This window comes from Dasypus novemcinctus, chromosome 16 (genome assembly GCF_030445035.2).
Source record: "Dasypus novemcinctus isolate mDasNov1 chromosome 16, mDasNov1.1.hap2, whole genome shotgun sequence".
Lineage (NCBI taxonomy): Eukaryota > Metazoa > Chordata > Mammalia > Cingulata > Dasypodidae > Dasypus > Dasypus novemcinctus.
In genome coordinates this window covers 20091022-20104241 of record NC_080688.1, presented here as the reverse complement: position 1 = coordinate 20104241, position 13220 = coordinate 20091022, and the positions used below count along the sequence as shown (strand labels likewise).

Sequence of the window (13220 nt, the reverse complement as noted above, 5' to 3'; positions counted from 1 at the left end):
AATGAAGGGAAACAGATGAGTGAGTGAATAGTAAGGAATGGATTTAAATGGTTTACAAGGAAAAAGAAAAGCTTTCACTTTACAAGCAAGAGGACTCACAATAAATAATAACCACTCGTCCTTTCACGAATATATTTCTCCAAAAACAAGATATACAGTCAATCAGACATTTTATGTATAAATTATAAAACATGATACAGTATAAATAAATGTCTATAAGTTTCAACTATAGGCCTCATACAGTAGACCTCACGATGACTGTCTCTCCATGTCCAATGAGTAACAAGGTAGCCTGGGAGAGAGCTTTAGGAAAAAGGTCCTTTATGTATAATTTTTCCCCAAAATAGTTAAGCATACCTTTATTTACAGTATGGAAAATATATTTTTTCTTCTTTCCTTTCACCCTCTCTTTTTAAATTTTTTTGCCCAAAGGCTATGTCAACACAGAACACTGATAGAGGGTTTACCACTCTAGAATGGAAGATGCAGGAAAGCTGTAGCCTTGGTCTTAATCTTCTTCCTCTTCCTTGTTGCCTTCTGAAATGGAGTTGCAAGATCCAGAGTGCCTTACTTCCAGCAGCACACCTGAGGGACCTGTAGCCTCTTTCATGGCACACTCACCGGCATAAATGGCATTATCATTGAAACAGACAATCTTGTCGCTTACCCTCAGGGCACAGCTCATCACAGAGGGAACACCAGGCTTTGCCAACTTTGGAGTCCCATAAACATTTTATCTGCCAGGGCACTGGATGTCCTCACAAGATTCTGCTTTGATACACTTTCCCTCATAGGCTAATCCAATCGATCTGCCAGCAGGCAGGTAGCCTTTCTCCGATGAAGGTGCTGGGGTAGGTCACTCCATCATTCCCACAGAAATACTGTTCAGAGGAGGCTGTTTCTGGGCAAATCTGATTATATGTCACTGTACAGAAAACATCCTGACAGGTCTTTTTACATTTGCTCTGATTCTGGACTTCCTGTTCTGCTCTTTATCTTTGGCCTTGAAGAGTGCACATTTGTTGCGGTAGGTGTTTCTGTCCAACCAAGCCCTTCCGGGTGATATTGGAAAAATCTGGAGTGCAGACACCCAGGGTCTGTTCTTCTTTTTCACTTGGCATTTTTTTTCCAGGTCCACAGTCCATGTTCTCTCACATTTCTTTACAGGGGATGCAGTTGGAGGTGCCCCTGTTGAAAACTGTCCATTTGTAGAGTGTTGTCATTCATATCTTTCTGAGTCCAGGAGGTGCTCAGTACTGCCTGATCACTTTTTATAATTCTATTTTCTTAGAGAAGAATCCAACATGCTGTTGGAGTAGCCTAGGCAGGGCACAGCTCTTTTGCAATACAAGGGAGAAGGCATAGAAGTCACATGAGGGAGCCACTTGGGGAATGGCAGACCAGGAGTGTGCCACATGCATCATCCAGGAAGTATTGGGGTGGAGAGATGGAGAGGCCAAGGGTAAAACCATGAGTTGATACAACCATGGCTGGGAACACCCCTCACCCCCCACCCCAAGGTGAACAGCTTTTTTAAAATCTGTGAATGATTGGCCGGTAGAAAGGGGAAAAGACAGATTTCTCCCTGAGGAGAGAGATGATGTGACAGAGGGCTCACTGAGGCTTCTCTTTAGTGACTATATCTACCATAACTCACTGGTTCCGAAGAGCTAATGGAAATTGTAGGATTCATCTCTTTGGAAGGGTTTGCTGAGAATCACCACCTGCTGGCCAGTTGAGAAAGTGAAAGAAGATAGGCTAATCTTTCCATTTCTTTCCAGATATGGTAGATTTATTTGGGCTCCATTAACATCTCCCTGCCTCTCTTTTGATTATTTAAATAGGGAAATCTTAAAGTTTTGGAGAAAAATAAAATAAAAATTTAAAAAAATCTGTGAAATAAAACCACTAGGCAAAAGAGAGAAAATTTTTAAAAATTCCTATTATTACCTTTTTTTAAAGATACATGGATCACATAAAATGTTACATTAAAATATATAAGACGTTCCCATATACCCTACTCCCTACAACGCCCTCCCCTCCCACATCTAAAACTTCTTTCATTAGTGTGGTACATTCATTGCATTTGATTAGTACATTTGTTACACTGTGTGGATTATAGTTTATGTAGTAGTGTACACTCTCTCCCAATCCATTCAGTGGGTTAGGGCAGAATATATAATGTTCTGCATCTGTCCCTGCAATATCATTGAGGACAACTCCAAATCCCAAAAATGCCACCATATGACACCTCTTTTTCCCTCTCCCTGCCTTCAGGACCTCCCGTGGCCACTGTCTCCACATCAATGATATAATTTCTTCCATTGCTAGAGTCACAAAATTTCCATAGTAAAATACCAGCAAGTCCACTCTAATTCATATTTTATTCTTCCATCCTGAAGACACTGGGATGTTGACGTCCACTCCACCTCTAAATCAAGAGGGGGCTTAGATCCGACATGGCCGATGGGTGGAATTCTCCTGCTTGCAGCTGTAGACTCTCTTGGTTCCCTGGTGTGTGGTGGTTAGCCATCCTCACCTCCCTGTCAGCTGACCTGGGTAAGTCCAATGAACTGGAGAGTAGTTGTTGCAACTCTGCTGAAGCTCAGGGTCCAGCTGGCACTTAGACAATACACCGACCCCAGCACCGACCCCATGTTCAGCAAAACCGAGCATACACCGACCCCAGCACCAAGCACATGTTCAGCAAAAGTGACTGAAGAGGCATGCAAAGAGAGGTCACATCTGAGTCCCACTCCGTTACACTCAGGAGCACAATTTGGGACCCACTGGTAAGGCACTGAACTCCAGATCCATCTGTCATGACCATAGGGCCTAGTGTCTCTGTAGCCCTGAGGAGTACCACAACCTGGGCTTGTATCTACTTTGACTGTCTCAGACCTTGCTGAGATGCACATACGCACAATCCCTCTGATGACCTCCCAACTCACTTTGAAGTCTTTTAGTCATATAAACTCATTTGTAAAAGAGAAAAGTTGATAACAAAATCACAAACATAATTAGAAGCCTAAATAACAAAAGATAACAACCCAGACAAAGACACAGGAAGAGATGGCCCAGACAAAGGAACAAACCAAGAATCCAGATGAGAAATAGGATTTAAGAGAACTAATAAATGATGCTCACACAAACCTCCTTAATCGATTTAAGGACATGAAGGAAAATATATCTAATACAGAGATGAAAGATACTAAGATGACACTGTGTGAGCATGAAGAACAATCTGAAAACCTGCAAAAAAGTAACAGAGTTTATGAAAGAATATTGATTTCCTATTCTGGGGAATCCAGTTACATTAGATCTAATAGAATGGCAAGAATCCCCTAAGAAAAGGGCAGTGACTAGTGAAGGAAGACAGACCATTATGTCAGGCCCTATCTTGATACTGATGATTGTGCTTATGAACCCTTTTATTGTGAAATTGAAACTTAGCCAAGTATTTATATATTGTACATAATCTATGATCTATATTATAGATCACATTACCATATATAATATATTATATTATATTTATAATAAATTTAACAAAGCACCTTCTTTGAGCATACATATTGGAATTAAGTTGGAAGTAAAAAATGGGTGGAAATGAGAAATTTTGCAAATATGATGAGGTTAAACAACACACTCTTAATCAATGGTCAAAGAAAAAATTACAAGAGAAATAAATATCTTAAGATGAATGAAAACAAAAATACAACTTATTAAAACTTATAGGATGCAGCAAAGGCAGTGCTGAGAAAGAAATGTATAGCCCTATATCTCTATATTAAAAAGGAAGAAAGACCTAAAACCAAAGGCCTAACTGAACACCCACAGGAACTAGAAAAAAAGCAGCAATGTAATCCTAAAGCAAGCAGAAGGAATAACAAAGACTAGAGCAAAAATAAATGAAATTGACAACACAAAATAAAACAATAGAGTGAATCAACAAAATCAAAAACTTGTTTATGAAACAATCAATAAAACTGAAAAATCCTTAGCTAGACTAACAAAGAAAAAAGAAAGATGCAAAAATTGAAAATCTGGAATAAAAGGGGGTACCTTACTTGTGACTTCACAGAAATAAAAAGGATCCAAAAGGATATTATGAAAGTCTGTATGCCGACATATTAGTATCACTATTCCAGCTCCTTTTTTGGTTATTATTTGTGTGGAATATCTCTTTCTATCCTTTCAGTTTTAAATGGCTGTGTCCCAATGTTTGAAGTGAGTCTCCTGTAGACAACATATAGATGGCTCATATTTTAATCCATTCTATCAGTCTTTGTCTTTTTTAAAAATTTCTCTCCCCTGCCCCCCCAGTTGTCTGCTCTCTGTGCGCATTCACTGTGTATTCCTCTGTGACCACTTCTATCCTTATCAGCTCAATCAGGAATCTGTGTTTCTGTTTGTTGTGTCATCTTGTTGTGTCAGCTCTCTGTGTGTGTGGTGCCATTCTTACGCAGGCTGCACTTTCTTTTGCGCTGGGTGGCTCACCTTATGGCGTGCACTCCTTGCACACGGAGCTCCCCTATGCGGGGGACACCCTTATGTGGCATGGCATTCCTTGCACACATCAGCACTGCACATGGGCCAGCTCCACACGGGTCAAGGAGGCCTGGGGTTTGAACCACGGACCTCCCATGTGGAAGGTGGACCCTCTAACCATTGGGCCAAGTCCATTTCCCTAGTCTTTGCCTTTTCATTGGGGAGTTCAAGCCATTAACATTCAATGTTATTATTGTAAAAGCATTATTTACTTCATCTATTATGACCTTTGACTTCCAATCTCATATTGTACTGTTGTCTATCTTTTTACCATTTAATTTACCCTTCCTAATAATTTTCATTTCTACATTCTTCTACAAGACTCTGGCCCTTGTTTTTTCCATTCAGGCTGCCACACTCCCTTTAGTATCTCTTGTAATTCTGGTCTTTTGGTAACATATTCTATCAATTTTTGTTTGGGCAGAATTTGTATACTCCCTTATTTTTGAAGGACAGATTTGCCAGATAAAGAATTCTAGGTTGGCAGTTTTTCTCTTTCAGTACCTTAAATCATCATACCACTTTCTTTGCTCCTCTATGGTTTCTGTTGAGAGGTCTGCACTTACTTTTATAGAGATTCCTTTGTACATGATATTTTGCTTTTCTCTTGCTGCTTTCAGAATCATTTTTATGTTTCTGGTATTTATCATTCTAAAAAGTAGGTATCTTGGGGTAAGTATTTTTCCATTTGAGATGCATTGTCCTTCTTTGATGCTGATATTTATGCCTTTGTAAGGTTCAGGAATTTTTCAGTCATTATTTCCTCAAATATTCTTTCTGCCCCCTTTCCATTTTCTTCTCTTTCTGGTACACCAATAATGCATAAGACTTTGTGTTTCACATTGTCTTGTCATTCAATTCCCAGAAACCCTGTTCAATTTTTTTTCTTCTCTTCTTTTTCTGTTCTCCTGTCTCTTCCAGTTCAGATGTTCTGTCTTCAAAATCATGAATTCCATCTTCAAGCAATTCAAATCTGCTCTTCTGTGCCTCTGATATATTTTTAATCTCATCCACCATGACTTTCATTAACACAAGGCCTGTGACTTTTCTTTGCAAACTTTATTTTTTTTTAATTTTTTTATTTTTTAAAATTAAAGTGTTTATTTTATTTTTTTATTCATTTTTTAAAAAATATTACATTCAAAAAATATGAAGTCCCATTCAACCCCACCGCCCCCACCCTTACTCCCCCCACAGCAACACTCTCTCCCATCATCATGACACATCCATTGCATTTGGTAAGTACATCTCTGGGCATCGCTGCACCTCATAGTTAATGGCCCACATCATAGCCCACACTCTCCCACGTTCCATCCAGTGGGCCCTGGGGGGATCTACAATGTCCAGTAATTGTCCGTGAAGCACCACCTAGGACAACTCCAAGTCCCGAAAGCGCCTCCACATCTCATCTCTATCTCCCATTCCCCACACCCAGCAGCCACCATGGCCACCCTTCCCACACCAATGCCACATTTTCTCTGTGGACATTGGATTGGTTGTGTCCATCACACATCTATGTCAAGAGGGGGCTTAGATTCCACATGGATACTGGATGCAATCCTCCTGCTTTCAGTTGTAGGCACTCTAGGTTCCATGGTGTGGTGGTTGACATTCTTCAACTCCATGTTAGCTGAGTAGGGTAAGTCCAATAAATCAGAGTGTAGGAGTTGAAGTCTGTTGAGGTTCAGGGCGTGGCTATCATATTGTCAGTCCAGAGATTCAAATCCCCTAGATATATCTTAAACCCCAACATCAACTGCAATTCCAGTAAAGTAGCATGAAAGTCTTGTGAAAAGAGATCCCATCTGAGTCCAGTTCCATCACGCAAAAACACCGGCTCCAAAGAAGGGCCAACTGACATGGCAGTGAACCCCATCTGCCATGACCATAGAACCCGTGGGTCTCTCTATTCCTCAAAAGAACCAATACCTGGGGTTGTATCTACTTTATCTGTCTCTGAGACTCTGCTCAGGTGTGCATAAGGGCAATCCTTCTGACAACCTCCAGACTCTTTTTTAGAGACTCATAGCCATATAAACTCAATTCTCCTTTCCATTTCCCCCTTACATTATGTCAGACAGCATTTTAAAGTCATGTTATTATATGTAGACAGGGATATTCTGCTGATCCACATTGAACTTTTAATTCAAGGTCATTTTCTAGTTGCATCTTCAGCTGGTATTTGGTAGTGATCCCTCGGTGCCAGGGAGGCTCATCCCTGGGTGTCATGTCCCACGCTGGGGGGAATGCACTTCTTTGCAAACTTTGAAATTGTTCTTTATGCTCACCCAGTGTCTTCTTAATATTCTTTTTCTCTTTAGTTATATTTTCTTTAAGTTCTTTGATGTGATTTAGGACAGCTGTATGATTATCACTGATTAATTTTCTTAAATCCTACATATTGTCAGGATTTATTTTTTCCTTTGGCTGGGCCATCTCTTCCTATTTCCTAGTATGGCTTTAAATTTTTTGCTCATGTCCAGCCATCTAAATATACTGGTGAATTTACTCTGATGTCCAATTTCTCTCACCTATTATTATTTTTTCACAGCACTCCTATGATATTTGGTTTAACTTATCCTACATATTTAAAATATTCCAGCTTAAGTTATGATAATCTTGCCAGGGCTCACTAATAAGGTACAGACTTGCTCCCAGAAGTTAGAAGACAGAGAGACCGAAGTGCAGTTTTTGTCCATGCAATCTCCAGACTGGCCAGCAGATAGTGCTAGTTGTCTTACTTTTTCACTGTGGTATGTTTCTCCCTGTTTTCCTTTGTTTTTGTCTTGCCAGAGCTGAGACTCAAGAAAGGGCTCCTTTAGCTGAATTCACTGAAGAAATGCCCTGACTCACCCTCCCTTTTCCTTCGTAAGAATTGATGGGGAGGAAGACATCTGCTCCCTTCTCAGTCAGCAGCAGTGAACCAGGAGTTTTACCTCACTTATTATATTGGAGTTGGGGTAAGGAAGCCTTCCCAGCCATCATGAGGGCTTGGTAACTCACATTTGTTGTTTTTGGCTTGTCTCTGTTCCTCACCCTCCTGAGTGTTGTGAAGCCCTGTCCTGGTCTGCTGATCCCCAAAGCAGGTCCTTAGGGCAGCTATTGGTTCATTGTTGTTTTTATGAGAGAGCTGAGACTTGCCTGCCTAATCCTATGCTGTCTTTCCACACCTTCCATCCCAGGGCTCTATTATTTTCTTATATTACATTTATGTAATGTGAAACCTTTAAAATCTTTAAAATAATAATAATACTAATGTAGGGTATTAATAATGGATGGGATTGGAGGAAATACTCCAAATGGAGATATGGGCTATAGTTAGTAGTAAGAATATGACAACGCTCTTTCATAGTTTTTGACAAAAGTTTCAAAACAATGCAAGGACTTGGTGGTTAGGTGATGAATGGGAGCCCTCTATGATGATATGCATGTTTGTTTCTTAAGCTCCTAATGTTTACTATATAATTATTGTTTATATATGTTATTGTATGATTTTTAAATAAAAAAACAAAAACACACATAAAACTGGGAATTCCCATACACATGCCCCTCCTCCTCACACATGTTCCCACATTAACAACATAGCATTATACTCATTAATTGTATGTCCTAGCCTTAAATATTCAGACTGAATTTTGTTTGTATGGGTCAAAGCTAAGATCTGATATTTTAAGACTTTTCATATAATACATTATATTAATGCAAATTTAGAATTTGGTTTTCTATCTGTTAAAATAAAGAATTTCTTCTTTTATTATTATTCTGCTTTTAGAAAAAGGTAAGAAAAAGTTTTTAACCATCTGGGTAATCTGTCTATAAGACAAAGATTCTATGTTTTATCAGAATAATATCACTATTGATATTGATATTGCATTTAAAAGTCTTCATTTTTAGACAATGTCTTCTCACTTTTAAAGGAAATCTTTCTAAAATTGTTTTTATTTTTCAAGCAGCTTTAGATTACATAAATGTTACATTAAAAAACATGGGGATTCCCACATGCTTCATCCACCTCCTTCCTCAGTTTCCCATATTAATAACATCCATAATTAGTGTGGTAAATTTGTTTCAATTGATGAACATGTAGTAAAGTATTGCTACTAACTATGGGGCCCCCAAAATTCCCCATGTCACACCTAATTCTTCCCTCTCCCTCCCCTCAGAACTTCTGGTAGTCACTGCCTTTATATCAATGACGAAAGTTCTTGTATTTCTAGAAAAATAATAAGTTTATAATAGAATAATAAGTAAACCTTAATCCATTGTTCATTCCCCAATCTTGAGGATTTTGGAATGGTGATGCCCACTAAGTTTCTAATTGAGAGGATGCTTAGATCCCATGAGGCAGATGGATGGGACTATCTTGCTGCTACAGACATTCTCTGTTCCTTAGGATGGGTGTTTTCCATCATCATCTCCTTGTTAGTTGTCCTGAGTGAGTCCAATGAATTGGAGAGTAGGTTTTGCAATTTTCCTAAATTCAGGGTTCAACTGGCACTTGGACAGGCCAAAGCTTAAAGTCTCTAGGACATTCCTTTAACAAGTATAATGCTAATTATAGGTCCAAATAAAAAAGACTGAAGAAACATGTGTAGGGAAATTATAAATGTGTCTAATTATGTTACACGGGGAGGTCATAAATATCAAAGTAAGGCCGGCTGCCAGGGAGCCAAATTCCTGAATCTGTCTGCCCTGCTTAGAGTGTCTGGATGTCTCTAGAACCCTCAGGAACCTCACTGTTTGAGGCATGTTTACTGCAGTGGTCAATGAGATCTTGCTGATATATGTGTAAACATAATTTCTGGAATGATCTCCTGACTCATTCTGAAATCTCTTAGCCATGAAACTCCTTTGTATTTACCATTTCCCCCTTTTGGCCAAGTTCTGTTTCCAGATGCATTACTAGTTGGTGCTTGGTAGTAATCCCTTGATGCTAGGGAGGCTTATCTCCCAGAATAATGCCCAACAGTGGGGGAAGGTAGTGTGTTTATATGCTACAATCGACTTAGAGGGAAGTCACATTTGAGCAACAAGGAGGCTTCAGGAGGTAACTCTTAGGCAATATATAATATTAGGCTAAGCTCAATTTCACAAGAAAAGGTTCAAAGTACAAGCATTAATATCAAGGGCCTGGCATAATGATCGGTCTTCCTTCACTAGACACTGCCTTGTACTTGATGGATTCTTACCATCCTATTAGAGACTGTAGCAGGGCTCCCCAGGATAGGAATTCAATATTTTTTGTGGTTATTCTGTGGTTCTCCATCCATTGAGGCAGTGTCCCATGAACACTTGAATATATTCATATGCCTTAGAGTCATGTTCCAGGTGAACCTTTCCTGATTACTGACACCCATTACTGACACCCCACAACAATGATCCTCCCCTGCCACAGTTGTGAACTTCTGTGATCAAAAACCTCTCCAAAAATGAAGCCAAAAAATAAGCAAATGAAATTAATAACAAAAAGAAATAATAAGTTTTAAAAATAGCAAGTAAATTACAAAAATTTGAAACAATAAAATTTGCTTAGACATTGTGTCTTTCACCACCATAAGAAATATTGTCTTGAATGTAGAGAGACATTTTATACCTTATATTTCACCAGTGTCTCTTTTTTTTTCTCTTCATTTTATCTTCAAAGAAGCTTTAGTTTACAGAAAAGTCACATAGAGAATATAGAGGATTCCTCTATACCCAACGCCTTCCCCCTTTTCCACTCTTCCTTATTCATAACACTTTACATGTGTATGGCACATTTGTTAAAATTGACTTACAATTATTGAAGCATTGCTGCTAAACATGGTCAATGGTTTACATCGTGGTTTACATTTTGGACCATATACTTTTATAGGTTTTAATGAAATTTAAAATGGCCTATATCTGTTATTGCAAGAAAATGCAGAACAATTCTAATATCCTAAAAATGCCCTGTGTTGCATCTACTCTAATTTTCCCTCCCCTACCAATCAGAGCCTTTGGTAACCACTAAGTTTGAATTTTGAAAGAATAGGATTCATAGTTACTTGCAAAAATATTAAAGGATTGACATACACATACTGTTTTGTTTTCTTTTATTACACACTCCCTATTCTCATGAGATTCTGGACCCTCTATTTGAGAATATAGCAGGACTTCTCATGGTGAGAGTTTAATATTTTCTTGTTTATTGTGTGGGTCTCCACGAACTGATATAACACACTGTGACATGACCAACAGTTAGGTATTCCATAGAAGCCTGCCTCAAGTACTCCCTACCCCATATTGCCCCCACAAACACCACACACCAATAACCCTCAACTGCCATATTTGCCAAAAGAATATTCCCAACATTGTGGGTTTAACCATAGAACTGCAAATCCCCAGAGTTCATCATCTCCTTTCCCTGACCCTCCCCCAGTTCCATGGATAATCCAACCAAAACCCCACACCCTACAGCCACTCAACAGACCAGCAAAGCCATACCCTCTCACATCACTGCACTAGTGTCATGTCCATCCACTGCCCTACCATACCCTTCCAACTTATCCTAGAGTTTGACCATATGGGCATCAGCTCACCACCCTCTACTCCCTTTCTGTCTCATGTAAACCTGTCTTCCAGACTTTAGCTCTGTGCATTTGCTCAATTTGCTTAATTCATATCAGTGAGGTCAAGTAATATTTTTCTTCAGTGCCTGGCTTACTTCAATCAACACATGGTCTTCAAGTTTCTTCCATGTTATCCAATGTGTTAACACAGAATTTCTTCTCACAGCTGAGTAATATTCCATTGTAAGTATATATCACAGTTTGCTTATCCATTTATCTGTTGAAGGAATTTGGGTTGATTACAACTTCTGGCAAAAATGAATAATCCTGCTATGAATATTGGTGTGCATATATTTGTTCATATCCCACCTTTAAATTCTTCCAGGTATATATCCAGCAGTGGGATTGCTGGATTATATGGCTCTTCTATAGTTAGCTTCCTGAGGAACTGCCAAATTGTCTTCTACAATGTCTGCACCATTCCACATTCCCACCAGCAGTGTATAAGTGTTCCCCTCCCTACTCATCCTTTCCAACATTTGTAGCCCTCTGTTTTTATAAATAGCCACCAATCTAATGGGTAAAAGATGATATCTCATTGTAGCTTTGATTTGCATTTCCTTAATAGCTAGTGATGTTGAGCATCTTTTCATGTGCTTTTTATTTAATTTTTATTTGTTATTTTTAACACTTTTTAACTTAAATTTAATAGATCATACAGAAAACTACATTTAAAAAAAAACATAAGAGGTTCCCATATAACCCACCATCCACACCCCACCCCAAACATTTTTGTAAATTGTATTTTTTGAAGATGCATACATCACAAAAAAAATGTTACATTAGAAAAACATGAGGTTCCCATATACCCCTCACCACCTGAACCCACTTCTCCCACACCAACAACTTCCCACATCATTGTGACACAATCATCGCACTTGACAAACACATTTTGAAGCACTGCTGCACCACATGGATAATAGTTTACCTTGTAGTTCACACTCTCCCCCAGTATATTCACTGGCTTATGGAAGGATATATAATGTCCAGCATCTGACCCTGCAATATCATTTAGGACAATTCCAAGTCCCAAAAATGCCCCCACATCACATCTCTTCTTCCTTCTCCCTGTCCTCAGCAACTACTGTGGCCACATTCTCCACATCAATGTGACAATTTCTTCTATTACTAGTCACAATAGTTTTGTAGTAGAATATCAGTAAATCCACTCTAATCCATATTTTAATCCTCCATTCTGTGGACCATGAGATGATGTCATCCACTCCACCTCTATATCAAGAGGGGGTTTAGATTCCACATGGATGATGAATACAATTCTGCCTGCAGTTGTAGGCACCCTTGGTTCTCTGGTGTGGTGGTTGACCATCTTCACCTCCCTGTTAGCTGATCTGGGTAAGTCCAATGAACTAGAGAGTAGGAATTGCAACTCTGCTGAGGCTCAGGGTCCAGCTGGCACATGGGCAGTCCAGAGATTCAAGTCCCCTGAATATATACCATCCCTAGCGCCAACCACAGGTTCAGTAAAAGTGACAGAAAAGGCATGATGTAGAAAGGTCACATCTGAGTCCAGCTCTATCACTTTCAGGAACACAAATTACAAAGTAGGACCCACTGACATGGAACAGAACTCCAAATCCATTAGCCATGACCATATACCCTGTGAGCCTGCATAGCCTTCAGGAGAACCAGTAGCTAGGGTTGTATCTACTTTAGCTTTTTCTGGGGACCTGCTGAGGTGTGCATAACCATGTTCCCTCTGATGCCCTCCCAACACTTTTTAGAAGACTCTTAGCCATATAAGCTCATTTGTCTTTGCCATTTTCCACTTTTATTCAAGGTCAAAAAGAAGCTTTTAACACAAGATCCTACATATAGGGTGAGATATTCTGCTTGTCTCTGTTGACCCTTTTATTCAAGGTTTCTTTCTAGTTGCATCACCAGTTCATGATTGGTAGTAATTCTTCAGTACCAGGGAGGCTCATCCCCAGGAGTCATGTCCCACACTGGAAGGAAGGTAACGCATTTACATGCTGAGTTTGGCTTAGAGAGTGGCCATATTTGAGCAACATGGAGGCTCTCAGGAGGTAAATCTTAGGCACCCTGCAGTTCTAGGCCTAGTTC

General features: G+C 39.3%; 1 pseudogene; it reads right to left on the bottom strand.

Moving 5' to 3' along the window:
• Positions 1 to 463: 463 nt before the first annotated feature.
• Positions 464 to 13220, bottom strand: part of LOC105744168 (follistatin pseudogene) — a 31108-nt pseudogene continuing 18351 nt past the window's right edge.